Source organism: Cibotium barometz, chromosome 54, assembly GCF_041138505.1.
Source record: "Cibotium barometz isolate CiBa-2024 chromosome 54, ASM4113850v1, whole genome shotgun sequence".
Classification (NCBI taxonomy): domain Eukaryota; kingdom Viridiplantae; phylum Streptophyta; class Polypodiopsida; order Cyatheales; family Cibotiaceae; genus Cibotium; species Cibotium barometz.
Window position 1 is genome coordinate 11,013,300 of NC_141099.1, and position 17,913 is coordinate 11,031,212.

At 36.7% G+C, this 17,913-nt stretch overlaps 1 pseudogene; it reads left to right on the forward strand.

Moving 5' to 3' along the window:
- The first annotated feature begins 16,302 nt into the window (after positions 1-16,302).
- LOC147607850 (uncharacterized) lies at positions 16,303-17,186 on the forward strand (annotated as a pseudogene).
- The last annotated feature ends 727 nt before the right edge of the window (positions 17,187-17,913 follow it).

The following is a 17,913-nucleotide window of genomic DNA, read 5'->3' on the forward strand; positions in this document are numbered from 1 at the left end:
TTGCTGATCTCCCCGCCAAGCCTTCCCACCCTCATACCTAGTGCGAATCTAGGCACAAGTTCGGGCAAATTCTTCACATCCAATATACCTAATCCCCCTCCTTGTCGCGTTTCCAAAAGCACTCACGACGACAAGGAGATTTCATGCCATGCTCCCCCACGGTCTCTTCTCCAATGACCATGATACCCTCACAAGCATACTAGATGCTAGGAATTAAAGTGAGAGTACAAGTGAGGAGTATGTGGATGTAACAAAAAGAGAAGGTAGAAGCACTTACAATGTGTTTAGCATAACTGATGCTATTTTCATATTATCCATTACAATGAGCATGTACTCATGCTTTCCTTCAATCATCCAAAGTAGCTTCGATACACCAAATCACATCAAAACAACATCCAAATAGCATCCAACACCATGTGAATCACAAGGCATATTATTTGCAAGGATTAGCTTCAAGTAAAGGCTCCCAAGATCAATGCAATCATTGACTCATGTAGGCACATGCATGTGCTGCCAAGCTTTGTCTCTCATGGATAACACTTCATCCCTTTTCCATCACTCCATAGCCATCATTAATGAGCAAGATAGAAGCTTCAATGGATCAATGGCCACATAAGGTGTGATGCTTGCTTAATGCCAAGAAAAGGCACATGAAAAAGGTAAAATTTTTTCAAAAATTATAGCCCCATACTCATGCATCCCAGTCCACCTCAATGGTATATATATTGACCATGCAAAAGCCTCTAAATATCATGGGCAAAAATCATTGCATGTAGCATGCAAATGATTGAGGCAATGGTGTTACAAGAGCTTAAAGAGATCTTAAAAAAAGCGTAGCTTTAATCATCATAAGGCATACAATAAAGAAAATTCCAATCCTTAACATTTACATGTTTAGAAGAAGCCTTATTGTATGAAAAGTCAAAATAATAGTAGATGATGAACACAAGTGAGATGCTCAAGCAAAACCCTAAATTAATGCTACCCAATGGCTATGGATTGAAGCCCTATTCTCTCCAAGAACAAACATGAGGAGGAGTCAGAAGAGAAAAGCGTAAACATTTTGATTAAGAAAATTAATCATGATTAGCAATAAATTTTTTCCAAATTTGGTCATGCCATTCAAATTTTAGAGCGACTACCCTAAATTTTGGTCCATAGTGACCCATAGCCCCCAAAACTTAGAACAAATAAAAATTCAAGGAAATTTCCAGCATCCCACAATCATCATGCTCCATTTCTTGATCAAGAAATCAAGAAAATCAAGAAAGTCAAGAAAATTTCCAAGAAACACAAGAAAGATCAAGAAAATTTCCAAGAAACACAAGAAAGATCAAGAAAATCAAGAATTCCAAGAAACTCCCAAATTTCGAGCATCCCACAATCATCATGCTCCATTTCTTCATCAAGAAATCAAGAAATCAAGAAAATTTACAAGAAACTCAAGAAAGATCAAGAAAATCAAGAATTGTAAGAAACTCCTAAATTTTCTTAAATCTAAGATGGAAATAGATCAAAGGTAAGGCTCTGATATCATTGTAATGATGGGGAGAAAGAGAAAGAGAATGCACTCTTAATGGAGTACCACATGCACTCATGATGGAGTACCACACACTCAAGGGAGTACCACCATAGCCATGGAATCTTGGAGCTCCAAAAAGTATAGTTTGATTAGTCAAAATGATTAGATGTCACTAATTATAATTTGTTCACTTATATACTTGCTCATCTTTTCACACTTATTAATGTTGGGCCCCCATACTTGCCCGGCCATATCCATGCCTATGGGCTTCCCTTATGTTCAAAACTAAGCCCCCTTCATTACAAGGGGGGTGTTCTTCCTCAACCTCCTCGTCACTTGAAGAAATCGACTCTTCTTCTTCCTCTTCACTGTACTCACTTGAAGAGTTCTTATCTGAGCCAAAAAACCCTCTAGCACCTCACTGTAGGATCTCCCAAATATCTACAACCAAAAATAATGAAATTAATGATATGTTTCAAAACAAAGAGACAAAAGTTCAAAAGAGAATGAGAAAAGTTTAGTTCTTACCAAGCCTTGAGTTTGCATTGCATCGATCATCAAGTTTTTTGTGCTTAGAGGATTTATTTCATCCATCTCAAAGTCCAATAAAACAAGAACGACAAAGCGAGTGCAGTCATCGTGCTTCAATAGGAAAATATGTCCTATTTTTTCCTTTATGCGCTTATACTTTCTTGATGCGTCTAGCAAAAGAGTACTTGTTAGAATCACTTGAAGGTCCTTTGTGTTTTGTAACAATAAAAAAAGGGGTTGTTGAATCAATTAATTGCCTACACTCCCCATGACGCTCATTAGCTGAGTGTCCAAGTGTGCTTGTACTTGCTTTTGGCAGGAACTTTATCCCATATGTCTTTTGCTTGAAGGGTATTTGCCTCTCTCACAAGTGCTAGATCTTGCCTTTTTCCCTTTCTAACCTTTTGGCGATGCTCTTTGGTGTGCTGAGTCACTGGCTCACAAGGGAACTATTTAGTAGCAATAAGAAGCTCTCAAGACGAGAAGAACGAGATGGACTTTCATAAAAGCCTCGTTACTTCAAAACCCGTACTCCGTGGTGCGGGAACCACAACTAAGAAGACATCAGTGCACTAGAGAGTGCCCTCCTTGAGAGCTTGAATCGGGTTGAGGTTGCACAGAAGCTTGCCTTGAGGTTTTAGACTTCTTGCTTGCATGAAAAACTTGATATTGAGAAGCCATGACATGCAAAAAAAGAAACAACCATGGCTAAACGTTAATCATGGATTCTAGAATCCACCAGAGAGAACAAAAGGAGTGATCATGAAAATTAGAATCCAAAATAAGAAAAAACTTGAGATTGAGAAGCCATGACCTATAAAAAAAGTTACAACTATGGCTAAAAGTTAATCATGGATTTTAGAATCCACTAGAGAGGACAAGAGAAGTGATTGGCAAAACTAGAATAAAAAAATATTAGAAAGAGGAGTTGGATTCTAGAATCCTGCAAAGCCGGGTGGTTGATAGTGCACATAGGTTAGTGTAGGCAACTGGGTTTGGTAGTACAAAATCTGGGACCGTGACTGTAATAGAATCGAGGCAATGTATTTGGAGCAACTAATACTGTGGATGAAACCATTCTTTGCATCTCTCAAGCCCCATCCACAGCTAAGAACATCAATCAACTCAAAAGATTCAAAGATTAAAAAAAAAGCTTCAATATCGGCAGTCCTGTCTTGTCTACAGCCTGTGCATCAACGAGAGAAAACAAGTATGTTGTGTAACTTTGCCCCTGACCTCCCACCACCCATGTGCCCTACGTGATGGGTTAAGCATGGCAGCAATTTGCGTAGCCCCCCCCCAAAGCCGTAACCAAACACGCCCCCTGGCCGCACCTCGTGACTTGCTGCCACTCTCTTTGATGCCTACTTAGCCCTCCACCTTTGCCTTTAAGTACGTTGATTCCATGTCACCTTCGGGAACCCCCCCACCATTCTGATCCCTTGCCTCTTCCTCCCTTGCACAACCGCTGTCGGGATTCAAGCCACCTACTCTCCGCACAAGAGTGTTTGCCTTCACATCCATTGCGCAGCCCCGCTGCCAAGCTTCAAGCCGCCGCCTTCTCTACCCATCCATGAGTACACAACCGCCTTTGCCTTCTCTACCCATCCATAAATCCTTTGCCTCCCTTGCATAGCCGCCGCTTGCCAAGCTTCAAGCCGCCGCCTTCTCTACCCATCCATGAGTACACAGCCACCTTTGCCTTCTCTACCCATCCATAAATCCTTTGCCTCCCTTGCATAGCCGCCGCTTGCCTTGGCCTCTGCCTATGCCTCAGCCTCCTTTACACAGCCGCCTTTGCCTTCTCCACCCATCCATAAATCCTTTGCCTCCCTTGCATAGCCGCCGCTTGCCTTGGCCTCCGCCTCCGCCTCCGCCTCTGCCTCCTTTGCACATCTGCCTTTGTATACATTCTCCGCCATACCCTTCATCCGCCTTCTCCGCCATGCCTTCAGTTGCCTTCTCCGTCATACCCTACCTCGTGCAGCCGCCCTCCATTGTGCTTGCACGGCCTTGCACAACCGCCTTCTCTGCCATACCTAATCCATAGCTCCCATAGTGCTTGCACATGCAACAGTGCATGGCTTTGTAGCCAAGAAGAACAAGCTTGTGTGGGTGACGCTTGCACAATAACGAAGGAGAGAAGCACTAGCACAAGTACATCAAATCATAAAATCACTAAGCAAAATCGTTGTGAAGGTTGTAAAGCAAGATGGCTCACCTCCTCTGGTAGCATGCATGGAGCACTATAGGGAAAAAAGTGTATTCTCCAAAACAAAATCTTCAAAGCTTCAACATGGGCAAGACAGCTTCAACTGAGTTGTCTCTTCTCCTTCCTCACAAACCCTTATGTTTTTTGTGCTTTTTGGATTTTGGAATGCACTACTTCTATCAATTTGGATACTAGAATCCACTTCTTATGTCAAGTTGGATTCTAGAATCCACTCCTTCTGTCAAGTTGGATTCCAGAATCCGCTTCTTCAAGGAGGCTGGACTTTGGAATCCAATATTTCTCTTGAGTTGGATTCTGGAATCTAGATTTTCACAAAGTAAGAATTTGGAATCCACTACTTCTGTCAAATTGGATTCTAGAATCCATTTCTTGTGTCAAGATGGATTCTAGAATCCACTCCTTGTGTCAACTTGGATTCTAGAATCCACTCCTTGTGTCAAGTTAGACTCCATAATCCACTTTTTGTGTCAAGTTGGATTCTAGAATCCACTTCTTCAAGGAGGTTGGATTCTGGAATGCAATTTTTATCTTGAGTTGGATTCTAGAATCTAGAATTTCACAAAAAGTAGGATTCTAGAATCCACTTTGTCTCACAAGCTAAGTAGGATTACCAGAATTTACTCAAAGCAAAGATTTTAAAAAATAACTTACACTTCATGTTTTGTTTTTTACCAAATAATTAAGATTTTAACAAAATAATATATATTTTTCTCAAAACTTTGGATTTCATTTCACAACTAAAAATTTACAAGTTTGAATTTTTTACAGAAGTGCAAAAAGGATTCTTGAATCCACATGTTTTCCCACTTGAGATATGACCGTTATTTTTCACTTCAAAAATACATAAATAAAGAATTTAGAAAAGAGAGCATTTTTTTAGTTTTAAATTCCAAGCAACCAACATGATTTTTACAAATTTCAAAAAATTAAAATTTTTAGGTACAAAAATATTTTATTTTTTAATTTATAGTTGTAAATTATTTTATACTTTTTATTTGTTTTAGGATTTTGAGGCAATGTAACAACCAAAAATAAATAAGGTATTTGGTATAAGTAGTCTGAGAATTAAAAAAATCTTAGCAAATGTAGCCCAAGAAAGTTTTTCTTTAACATTGAGCACACATGAAACCCCTCAATAGTGTTTCCTAAAGCAATGGTTGGGAAACTTTATCACCTTCAATGGAGAAGTACTACCTAACTCAAACTTCACACATCTCCTTGACAATTTTACTAAAAGAGAGGTATACACTTTATATGTGGAGTCACAAAAAGAAACTCTAAACCCCACTCTCTCACTTCCCTCTTTCTTGAGAATATGGAGACAAGATTTCTCTCACATCAAAATTCCCAAGAAGAGCAAGATGGGTGTTTGCCAAATATGTGCGGAGTTGAAAGCAAAGCGAGACACAAAAAAGACTACAGAAGAAAAATGTAAGTTAAGTTTGAAGTTCTAGATCTTTTAAAGCGGTTGTGTTGGTTATTTTGAATTATTTTTTACATTGAAAAAATATTAACTCTTGAATCTCTTTTTTGCAGTGCCCATTCTACATGCCTTGAAGATCCACAGGGAGTAGCAAAGCACAGTGCGCCAAAAGTTAGCAAAGCGTAGGAAAAAATGTTTAGAGAAGAAGGTGAAATATTTAGGCCTTGTCATTGATGGCATAGATCAAAAGAAAACCATGTTGCCTCATTTTATGCGTCCTAAGAATCTCAAGGATCTTTATTAATTTTCCTAACATTCATAACGATCGTAATTTGACAATCACCATCATTCAAAACATCATTGAAGAATGGTACTACCGTTCTCTACTTACAAACTCGATAACACTAGCAGAGAAAACAGAAACCAATTTCTCCTTGGGTACTTAAATATGCTGGTACAAAAGAAGATATTCAAGAAAGTCAAGCTTGGTGAAAGATCCCTGTTCCCATCGCGCAACGAATTCTAGGGTGCTAGCAGTGGAAGTAGCACTTCTTACGTGGGGCAGGGTCCCTCACTCAGGGCCTCGCCCACGTATATCCAGACAAGAGACTAATCCCTCGATTCTTCCAAAACCGAACCTAGAAAAACTTTCCTCACTCGAAAAACACAGGCAATTCCTTTAGGATAGATTTACTCTAACGAAGTCAAAAGCCTTAACTAAGTGAACTAATCTGACCAAACCCATAAGTCTCATAGTCAGATCAAGGAAAAGATTGCACTTGGATCATAGAGACCAATGCTTTTTTCCTCATTTAGAGGCATAGTCGTTGATTCTCTTCCATAAAACAATTTTTATCTGGGATTTACTTCATTTATCGTACCATAACAGAATTTAGTCTCATTTTAGGGATCCATCAGTCTAGCCTAGTCCCATGGGTTAGCCAACAGCCCAGCCACTGTAGTGATGGGATCCAATTAGGAATTTGGTTAGGTTTTATCTCGGGTACCAGGGAAAAGAGTTCCCAGGCCCCCTAGCCGGATATTCATGCAAACTTAAAACTAGTCACACCACTTACACACCCAATATGAAATTGCCTTTTTCACATATTCAACTGTCTTTAAAACAATCATTTAATGAAACCATAGTGTCACTAATCATAATCCTCCAAAATATCCAGTTGAATCCTAATTTCCAATCATTTCTTCATTGGTGTACCTATGGCATCATTGGCAACCAAAACGCTCACCACCTGTCCACTCAGGGGCCTTTTCGATAGTTCCTAGCTCATAGTACTCGGCAATATATTCACTTATAAAAATCAAAATGGAATCTCTGTTGAAGATCAGCAAGATTAATCATCAGATCCATATAAACGAGCCATGGACTCATCCATTGAGGACCAGCAAGGTCAATCAACCATATCCATGACAACTCTTACTCCTTGTTCCAATATCTTCCCTGACACACGTGTGGGTATCTTCGGTGACCCAAAGCCCGAGCACCGTATGGTCAGCACCCTCTAGGATCCTTCGGAGGTCACCTAGAGCTTCACTCATAGGCCGCTTCCTTGGTCCCTTATCCACCGCACACCGGAAGCTTACCATTTAAATCAAACCGAGGCTGGTCAAGACCTCGGTCGTCGACGACCTTGCTACGCGAGACGTCCTCCGTTGACTCTCCGTCAGCTATTGCAACTTTATCAGTTAGGTCTCCACGACCTCATTCACAACACGATCAAAATGCTTCCCTAGCATTCTTGACATAAAATAGTCATTTAAAAACAAGTCATAAATACAGTTTCTATAGCGAACTCTCGTCTTTCCACATCAATCCACATCCATTTCATATATATTCCCATTCTCATTCAATCACATCCATTTCATATGTATTCCCATTCTCATCCAATCACATCCATTTCATATGTATTCCCATTCTCATCTAATCACGTCATTTTCCATCTCATCCAATCACATCATTTTCCATCTCATCACTTCTTTCCTCATTTATCCTCATCAGATCTTATCCACTCGCATCTACCCATATCCACATCTCATCACATCACATTCATTCACATCTCATCCATTCATATCTACCCCGATCCACATCACCTCACATCATTTTTCATCTCATCACTTCTTTCCTCATTTATCCTCATCAGATCTCATCCACTCGCATCTATCCATATCCACATCTCATCACATCACATTCATTCACATCTCATCCATTCATATCTACCCCGATCCACATCACCTCACATCACATCCATTTCACCTCACATCTCATTCATTCAAATCTATCCCGATTCACATCACATATCATCCATTCACATCTATCCCAATTTAAATCACATCCATTTCACATCACATTCATTCATATCCATCTCATTCATTCTCATCACCATCTCATCACATACATTCTATCCACATTACATCACATCACATCTATCCACAACATATCTCATTCATCCCATCCACATTACATCACATCCACATCATGTCTCATTCATACACATCTCATCTCATTCATCCACATCCATCCAATCATTCACATGTACGACTACCCACATCTATCCATTCATTCATATCTATCACTTCACATCCACATATATTCATGTCACATCACATTCTTTCACATACACATCCCACATCCATTCTTTCACATACATCCACATCCATTCTTTCACATACACATCCACATCCATCCTTCACATACACATCCACATCCATTCTTTCACATACATCCACATAGATCTCCAGAATTTTCTTTTTACAATCGGGGTGAATATAAAACGATAGAAATTTCTCTCTTCGAGTATTTATTTATTCATTTATCAGATACTCATAGAATTTAAACATAGAATTTAAGAGAATTCTAATTTTGATATAAAAATTCTTTATGCATAAAAAATCAACTTCAACGGGAATAACACTTTTATAAAAATCCTTTTATGCATCTATTTATGCATAAAATCAAATTTAATAAAATAACACTTTTACAAAAAGAATTTCGTTACGCATCTTTCTATGCATAAAAATCAATTTTAATGAGAATAACACTTTTGGAATAAAAATAAATCCTTTATGCATCGTTCTATGCATAAAAATCAATTCTAATGAGAATAACACTTTTGGAATAAAAATAAATCCTTTATGCATAAAAATCAATTTTAATGAGAATAATACTTTTGGAATAAAAATAATTCCTTTATGCATCTTTCTATGCATAAAAATCAATTTTAATGGGAATAACACTTTTGAAATAAAAATAATTCCTTTATGCATCTTTCTATGCATAAAAATCAGATTTAATGAGAATAAAACTTTTGGAATAAAAATAATTCCTTTATGCATCTTTCTATGCATGAAAATCAAATTTAATGAGAATAACACTTTTGAATAAAAATAATTCCTTAATGCATCTTTCTATGCATAAAAATCAGATTTAATGAGAATAACACTTTTGAAATAAAAATAATTCCTTTATGCATCTTTCTATGCATAAAAATCAATTTTAATGAGAATAACACTTTTGAAATAAAAAATAATTCCTTTATGCATCTTTCTATGCATAAAAATCAATTTTAATAATTAATATCAGTGATATCCATGCATATTCATAGGTGAATATGTACATGGAGTGATTAGAATATTTCTTTTAGGTGAAAAAATGGTGGGAATTACTCTTTTAGAAAACATAAAAACTAACTTTCTTTTCCACTAAATTCTGGAAAATTTTTCCATAACCTCCTTTGTATGGCTGACCATTTCTCATTTTTATCATTCTATTTTAACTTAAGTTAATCCAAATTAGATTCATAGAACTCTAATCTACACAATTTTCTAAAATTCAAGAGAGTAAACAATAAGAAGAGTTTAATTAATCCATTAGTTAATCTTTCTAGGATTAAGAAAGGCTGGAATGTAAAGAAGAGAAGGGGGTGGCCTTTTCTCAAGGCATAGCATTTGAATTTAATTCAATTAATTGCAAAACCTAAAAATTAAGAAAACCATAGATTCTTCATTAAAGAAGTAAGAAAATTAGCTTACATGGAGCTTGTTAGCTCTCCTTTGGCTTGAGGGATTGAGGATTCTACTCTTATTTGAAGCAAGAGTGGTCACCAATTCACTTTGGAGAGGATTAGGCCAAAAACAATTGAATTATTAAAAAATTCAATGTAGATGGCTCATGACAAGAGCAGAGTAACAATGCATAAACACCATTAAGCTTTTACAAAGGGGGAGACTTCTATTTATAGGAAAAAGTGAGCCTCTAACCAAGCAAATTGATTCTAGAATTTTCCAGCTCAGTTTGGTCAATTTTTGACCATTTTTGGGTCAGTTCAGCTTACTTTTTGAATCTAGTTTTGAAATAGGAGAGAGGAGAGATGAAATATCTTATTTTATTGATTTAAAATTGGGGATAATGATGAGAAAAAGGCGCCTACTTCATGAGGGGAAATCCCCACATTGAGGTGTCAAAATTTAATTTTTTAATTCTTTTCTTTGGTCCTTAGTCCACTCTTCATCTTATGTAAGCATTTACTCATTTTTAGGGGGTTTTTCTTTTATTCTTCAATTTATCTCCTCCCTAAATTTGGATTAATCTTATTGGTCCATAGGAACCATAATCCAAAAATTTTTGAAAATCTGGACCCTTAGGCTAAGGTCCTTTTTACCTATTTTCAATTAATTCCAATTGCACATTGGAAAGTTCTTTTTGATTTTCTGTTTCAGGGGAAGTTATTTTAGACACTAGGAGGATTTTTATATCCAAAAATATCTCAATTTTGAATTACCTCTCTCTAAATATTTTCTCTCTCTAGGCCAAAACAGGGTAAAACAGGATCTTTCTTTTATTTCAGAGAGGGGAATAATTATAAGATCAGAAGGGAAGATTCTTACACCTGCACACCTCAAAAGCTGGAGAGAGGAATCTTACATCCTACCCCACTTAAAAAACGCAAGATATCCTCATCTTGCAATTGGAGGATAACTCTTTCCCTCAAGATCCAACTGATTCTGGGGTTCCTTATAGTCTGGTAAACCCAACAGACCTAGGATAAAGATCACTTATATAGAACTCATCATTAGATAACAATTCTTTCAGATCATATCATTCATATCTTTAACACAATAATGGTCCATTAGATCGAAATTTTCATCTGAACAATCCTCCATGGGAATTTCAATTATATAGATTTTTAATTTGACATCCCTTAACTTGATCCACTGGGTCAAGTGTTAACAGTAGCAATCTATCAACATAATCCACTAATCTCATAGTAATTTGTTGAAGTCATTATGGTCATTCGAGTTATTACGAACATCATCACAGGGACTCATCCCATTCATCCATCATTGTGGTTTTGCTCAGCTTTTCGCTTTTCAACCAAAACTCAGGAATTATCATTTTTCAATCAGAATCCAAATCAACTCATCAGTTTTCAACCAGAGTTTTTAAAATCATATCAACCACATTCGAAGTCATCATCTGGATAGCATTTTTGCTTATAATTTCAAGGTCTTAGATTTACTCGTATATACTGCCAGTAAAGAACTGCAGTTATACCCTCGGTATATATGGGTAGTCACGTTCCTTGGAATTATAAGTTAAATATCATCATGTCTAGGCCTCAAGCAAGTCAGGGATTCCATGCAATTGCGGTACTTCCATCTGAAGACCAAATTACTAATTTATGAATTTCATTCTGAATATCAATTTGTATGAATTTCATCACACATTTCTAACTTTTTACTGTTACTTCATAAATTTTTGACATTTTTGGCTTCTCGGTTGATCCACTTTAGCCAATTTGCTCTGATACCAGCTGAAATATCTGTCCCCACCGTGCAACGAATTCTGGGATGCTAGTAGCGGAAGTAGCACTTCTTGCGCGGGGCAGGGTCCCTCACTCGGGGCCTCGCCCACGTATATCCAGACAAGAGACTAATCCCTCGGTTCTTCCAAAACTGAACCCGGAAAAACTTCCCTCACTCGAAAAACACGGGTGATTTCTCTAGGATAGATTTACTCTAACGAAGTCAAAAGCCTTAACTAACTGAACTGATATGATCGAACCCGTAAGTCCCATAGTCAGATCAAGGAAAAGATTGCACTTGGATCATAGAGACTAATTCTTTTTCCCTCATTTAGAGGCCCAACCGTTGATTCTTTTCCATAGAACAATTTTTATCCGAGATTTACTTCATCTATCGTACCATAACAGAATTTAGTCTCATTTTAGGGATCCATCAGTCCAGCCTACTAACCCCATCCAGTCCCATGGGTTAGCCAACCATTGTAGTGATGGGATCCAATTAGGAATTTGGTTAGGTTTTGTCCCGGGTACCAGGGAAAAGAGTTCCCTGGCCCCCTAGCCGGATATTCATGCAAACTTAAAACTAGTCACACCACTTACACACCCAATATGAAATTGCCTTTTTCACAGATTCAACTATCTTTAAAACAATCATTTAATGAAACCATAGTGTCACTGATCATAATCCTCCAAAATATCTCATTGAATCCTAATTTCTAATCATTTCTTCATCGGTGTACCTATGGCATCATTGGCAACCAGAACGCTCACCACCTGTCCACTCACAGGCCTTTTCGATAGTTCCTAACTCATAGTACTCGGCAATATATTCACTTATAAAAATCAAAATGGAATCTCCATTGAAGATCAACAAGATCAACCAACAGATCCATATAAAAGAGCCATGGACTCATCCATTGAGGACCAGCAAGGTCAATCAACCACATCCATGCCCGAATTCAGAAAGCAACTCTTACTCCTTGTTCCAATATCTTTCCCGACGTACGTGTGGGTATCTTCCGCGACACAGAGCCCGAGCACCGTATGGCAAGCACCCTCTAGGATCCTTCGCAAGTCACCTAGCGCTTCACTCATAGGCCGCTTCCTTGGTCCCTCATCCACCGTACCGGAAGCTCACCATTTAAATCGAACCGAGGCTTGTCAAGACCTTGCTACGCGAGATGTCCTCCGTTGACTCTCCGTCAGCTATTGCAACTTTATCAATTAGGTCTCCACGACCTCATTCACAACACGGTCAAAATGCTTCCCCGACATTCTTGACATAAAACACTCATTTAAAAATAGATCATAAATACAGCTTCTATAACGAACTCTCCTCTTTCCACATTGTTCCACATCAATCCACATTATTTAATCCACATCCATTTCATATGTATTCCCATTCTCATCCAATCACATCATTTTTCATCTCATCACTTCTTTTCTCATTTATCCTCATCAGATCTCATCCACTCGCATCTACCCATATCCACATCTCATCACATCACATTCATTCACATCTCATCCATTCATATCTACCCCGATCCACATCACCCATCACATCCATTTCACCTCACATCTCATTCATTCACATCTATCCCGATTCACATCACATTCATTCACATCACATATCATCCATTCACATCTATCCCAATTTACATCACATGCATTTCACATCACATTCATTCATATCCATCTCATTCATTCTCATCACCATCTCATCACATACATTATATCCACATTACATCACATACATTTTATCCACATTACATCTATCCACATCATATCTCAATCATCCCATCCACATTACACATCCACATTATGTCTCATTCATACACATCTCATCTGATTCATCCACATCCATCCAATCGTTCACATGTACGACTACCCACATCTATCCATTCATTCATATTTATCACTTTACATCCACATATATTCATTTCACATCACATTCTTTCATATGCACATCCACATCCATTCTTTCACATACATCCACATCCATTCATCACATACATCCACATCCATTCTTTGACATACCCATCCACATCCATCCTTCACATACATCCACATCCATTCATGACATACACATACACACCCACATCCATTCTTCACATATACATCCAGATCCATTCTTCACATACACATACACATCCATTCTTCACATACACATCCACATCCATTCTTCACATACACATCCACATCCATTCTTCAAATATCATCCACTCACAACCCATATCATTCATTTACATCCTGATTAACATGACATCTCATCACATCTATTCACATCACATCTCATCACATCTATTCTAGCGTAAGACGGTCCTGATTCACATGACATCTCATCACATCTATTCACATCACATCCATTCTAGCGTAAGACGCTCCTTTAAGAAAACAAGGTTTCTAAGCAAGTTTTCAGTTTGATTTTCGTTTGAATACAAGGAGTATTTCTTGAATCAGTATCCCCAAAACTCCTTGATCGAAATTCTGAATTTCATACCAGAATTGCTCGAATCCTATAACCTTGATCCACAGATCAATTCAAAGAGTCTCAAACTTAGTTTCAGATTTGACAGAGTTTTGAGTGTATTTTTCTAAACTAGTCACACCTTCTTTCCTCGAAACTAACAAAAGAGTTGGGTCTTGGTCATAGTCTTATTCAAGGTTCGAGTCGGATAAGATTTTTCCTGAACTATCTTTCTCTAAAAGGTCTGATAATTCAGTTACTATTTTACTGAATTTCTTTCTTTGAATATTCACTTAATTGATTTCTAAATTAATTACGAATTCCAACGAGGAATAAATTAATCATTTATCTGAATATTTCGATCTCGATAGATCTCGCGAATTTTCTTTTTACAATCCGGGTGAATATAAAACGATAGAAATTTCTCTCTTAGAGTATTTAATTATTCATTTATCAGATACTCAGAATTTAAACATAGAATATAAGAAAATTCTAATTTTGATATAAAAATTCTTTATGCATCTATTTATGCATAAAAATCAACTTCAATGGGAATAACACTTTTATTAAAAAAATCTTTTTATGCATCTTTTTATGCATAAAATCAAATTTAATAAGAATAACGCTTTTAAAATAAAAATAATTTCTTTATGCATCTTTCTATGCATAAAAATCAATTTTAATGAGAATAACACTTTTGAAATAAAAATAAATCCTTTATGCATCTTTCTATGCATAAAAATCAATTTTAATGAGAATAACACTTTTGAAATAAAATAATTCCTTTATGCATCTTTCTATTCAAAAAAATCAATTTTAATGAGAATAACACTTTTGAAATAAAAATAATTCCTTTATGCATCTTTCTATGCATAAAAATCAGTTTTCATGAGAATAACACTTTTGAAATAAAAATAAATCCTTTATGCATCTTTCTATGCATGAAAATCAAATTTAATGAGAATAACACTTTTGAAATAAAAATAATTCCTTTATGCATCTTTCTATGCATGAAAATCAAATTTAATGAGAATAACACTTTTGAAATAAAAATAATTCCTTTATGCATCTTTCTATGCATGAAAATCAAATTTAATGAGAATAACACTTTTGAAATAAAAATAATTCCTTTATGCATCTTTCTATGCATGAAAATCAAATTTAATGAGAATAACACTTTTGAAATAAAAATAATTCCTTTATGCATCTTTCCATGCATGAAAATCAAATTTAATGAGAATAACACTTTTGAAATAAAAATAATTCCTTTATGCATCTTTCCATGCATGAAAATCAAATTTAATGAGAATAACACTTTTGAAATAAAAATAATTCCTTTATGCATCTTTCCATGCATGAAACTCAAATTTAATGAGAATAACACGTTTGAAATAAAAACAATTCCTTTATGCATCTTTCTATGCATGAAAATCAATTTCAATGAGAATAACACTTTTGTAATAAAAATGATTCCTTTATGCATCTTTCTATGCATAAAAATCAATTTTAATAATTAATATCAGTGATATCCATGCATATTCATAAATGAATATATACATGGAGTAATTAGAATATTTCTTTTAGGTGCAAAAATGGTGCGAATTACTCTTTTAGAAAACCTAAAAACAAACTTTCTTTTCCACTGAATTCTGAAAAATTTTTCCATAACCTCCTTTGTATGACCGTAGTTTTGAAATGGGAGAGAGGAGAGATGAAATATCTAGTTTTATTGATTTAAAATTGGGGGTAATGATGAGAAAAAGGTGCCTACTTCATGAGGGGAGATCCCCACACTGAGGTGTCAAAATTCAGTTTTTTAATACTTTTCTTTGGTCCTTAGTCCACTCTTCATCTTATGTGAGCATTTACTCATGTTTTGGGGGTTTTTCTTTTATTCTTCAATTTATCTCCTCCCTACATTTGGATTAATCTTACTGGTCCATAGAAACCATAATCCAAAAATTTCTAAAAATCTAGACCCTTAGGCTAAGGTCTTTTTTACGTATTTTCAATTAATTCCAATTGCACATTGGAAAGTTCTTTTTGAATTTCTATTTCAGGGGAAATCATTTGACACTAGGAGGATTTTTATATCCAAAAATATCTCAATTTTGAATTACCTCCCTCTAGATATTTTCTCTCTCTAGGCCAAAACAAGATAAAATAGGATCTTTCTTTTATTTCAGAGAGGGGAATAATTATGAGATCAGAAGGGGGGTTCTTACACCTGCACACCTCAAAAGCTAGAGGGAAAGAATCTTACATGGGTTTTTGTTGGTGGGACACACACATGACTAGATTGACCAGATGTTTAGTAGGTTCTCAATCAAAATGGCAAAGAAAATTACAGTCAACCTTCCACAGATTTGCACCTTGTTAGAGGATGCATATGTTCTCAAGCCCTCCATCAGAATCATGGAAGAAACAAATGATTTTAGATGCTTTGCAACCGAGGCCGCTAACATGCCATCATTTGCACAACTCAATGATCATATTTTTTAGCATCAATTTAGAATCAAGCAAGGGAAGGAACATACTCTCATGTGGTCCAAAAAATACTCAAACTCTGACGATTGGTTGCCAGTAGAGAGTTTGAAGTTCTTACTATTTGTTCCTTGTCATGAAATTAAACAAGCAAAGTACATGATGATCTCTACAACAAGCGAGACACAAAAAGATGAGAAAGAATATCTCTCTGATGATTTTCTGCAATGCTTGAACGAGATCAAGGAGACAATATATGCTACACATGTATATTTTCTCTGGCATAGTGGGAGAGTTTTTTTGCAAAGCAGGAGAAGCTGGTTGAAGAGTTTAGGGATGATACATTTCAGTTGCTGCAACATGCATTTGTGTGGCACGAAAGTGGCCTTAGTGAAATGAGTGACAATGATGTAGCTGCTGGTGTCATGGGTATGCCAATATCAGCAGAGTTATTATCTCCAGTTCATGGAGAAATAAGGGAAATGTATGTTGGTCCCAACAGGAAGAGCAGAAAGCATCGACAACAAGAGAAAGAAATGTGGGAAGGAAATGTAAATGAGCTAAGTGAGGGCACAATGATCGCGGTTCTTGCTACCAACGATGAGAACGATAATCCATTTTGGCTTGCAAAAGTCACAGAGGTTTTCAAAGAGCATGACGTATTGAATGCTGTGGAACGAGAACACCGAAACTTAATTACACGATAGTTATGACCCTATTTCACATGGGTTTGCGCTATCACGAGTTAAACCATTTCACGGGTCTGCACTTTCATGGGTCGGCCCATTTCACGGGTTTGCATTTTCACGGCCCAACCATTTCACGACTCAATCATTTCATGGATTTGCATTTTCACGGCCCAATCATTTCATGACCCAACCATTTCATAGCCCAACCAGTTCATGGGTCTGCGTTTTCATGGCCCAACCATTTCACAACTCAACCATTTCACGACCTACCGATTTCACAGCCCAATCATTTCACGACCCAACCATTTCATAGCCCACCATTTCACGGCCTATCGGTGTCACGGGTCTACATTTTCATGGCCCAACCATTTCACGACCCACCATTTCACGGCCCAACCATTTCACAACCCACCATTTCACAGGTTTGCACTTTCATGGGTCTGCATTTCATGACCTAAGCATTTCATGGCCCAACCATTTCACGAGTCTGCACTTTCACGGGTCAACCCTCTTCGCACCCGTCTGATTCATGCCATATGCTGACTACTAACATACAATTACTTCTATACTAACAAACTCTAACCTATTCCCCATCAAAAAATATATATATAAACATATGTATATTAAAAAACAAAGAAAAAAAGAAAAAAGAAAAAGAAAAAGAAAAATAAAAATAAAAGAGGGTATCAAGCCCCACCAGTCATGAGACTAATCCCTTGTGACTGTATAGATGTGAGCCTCAGAG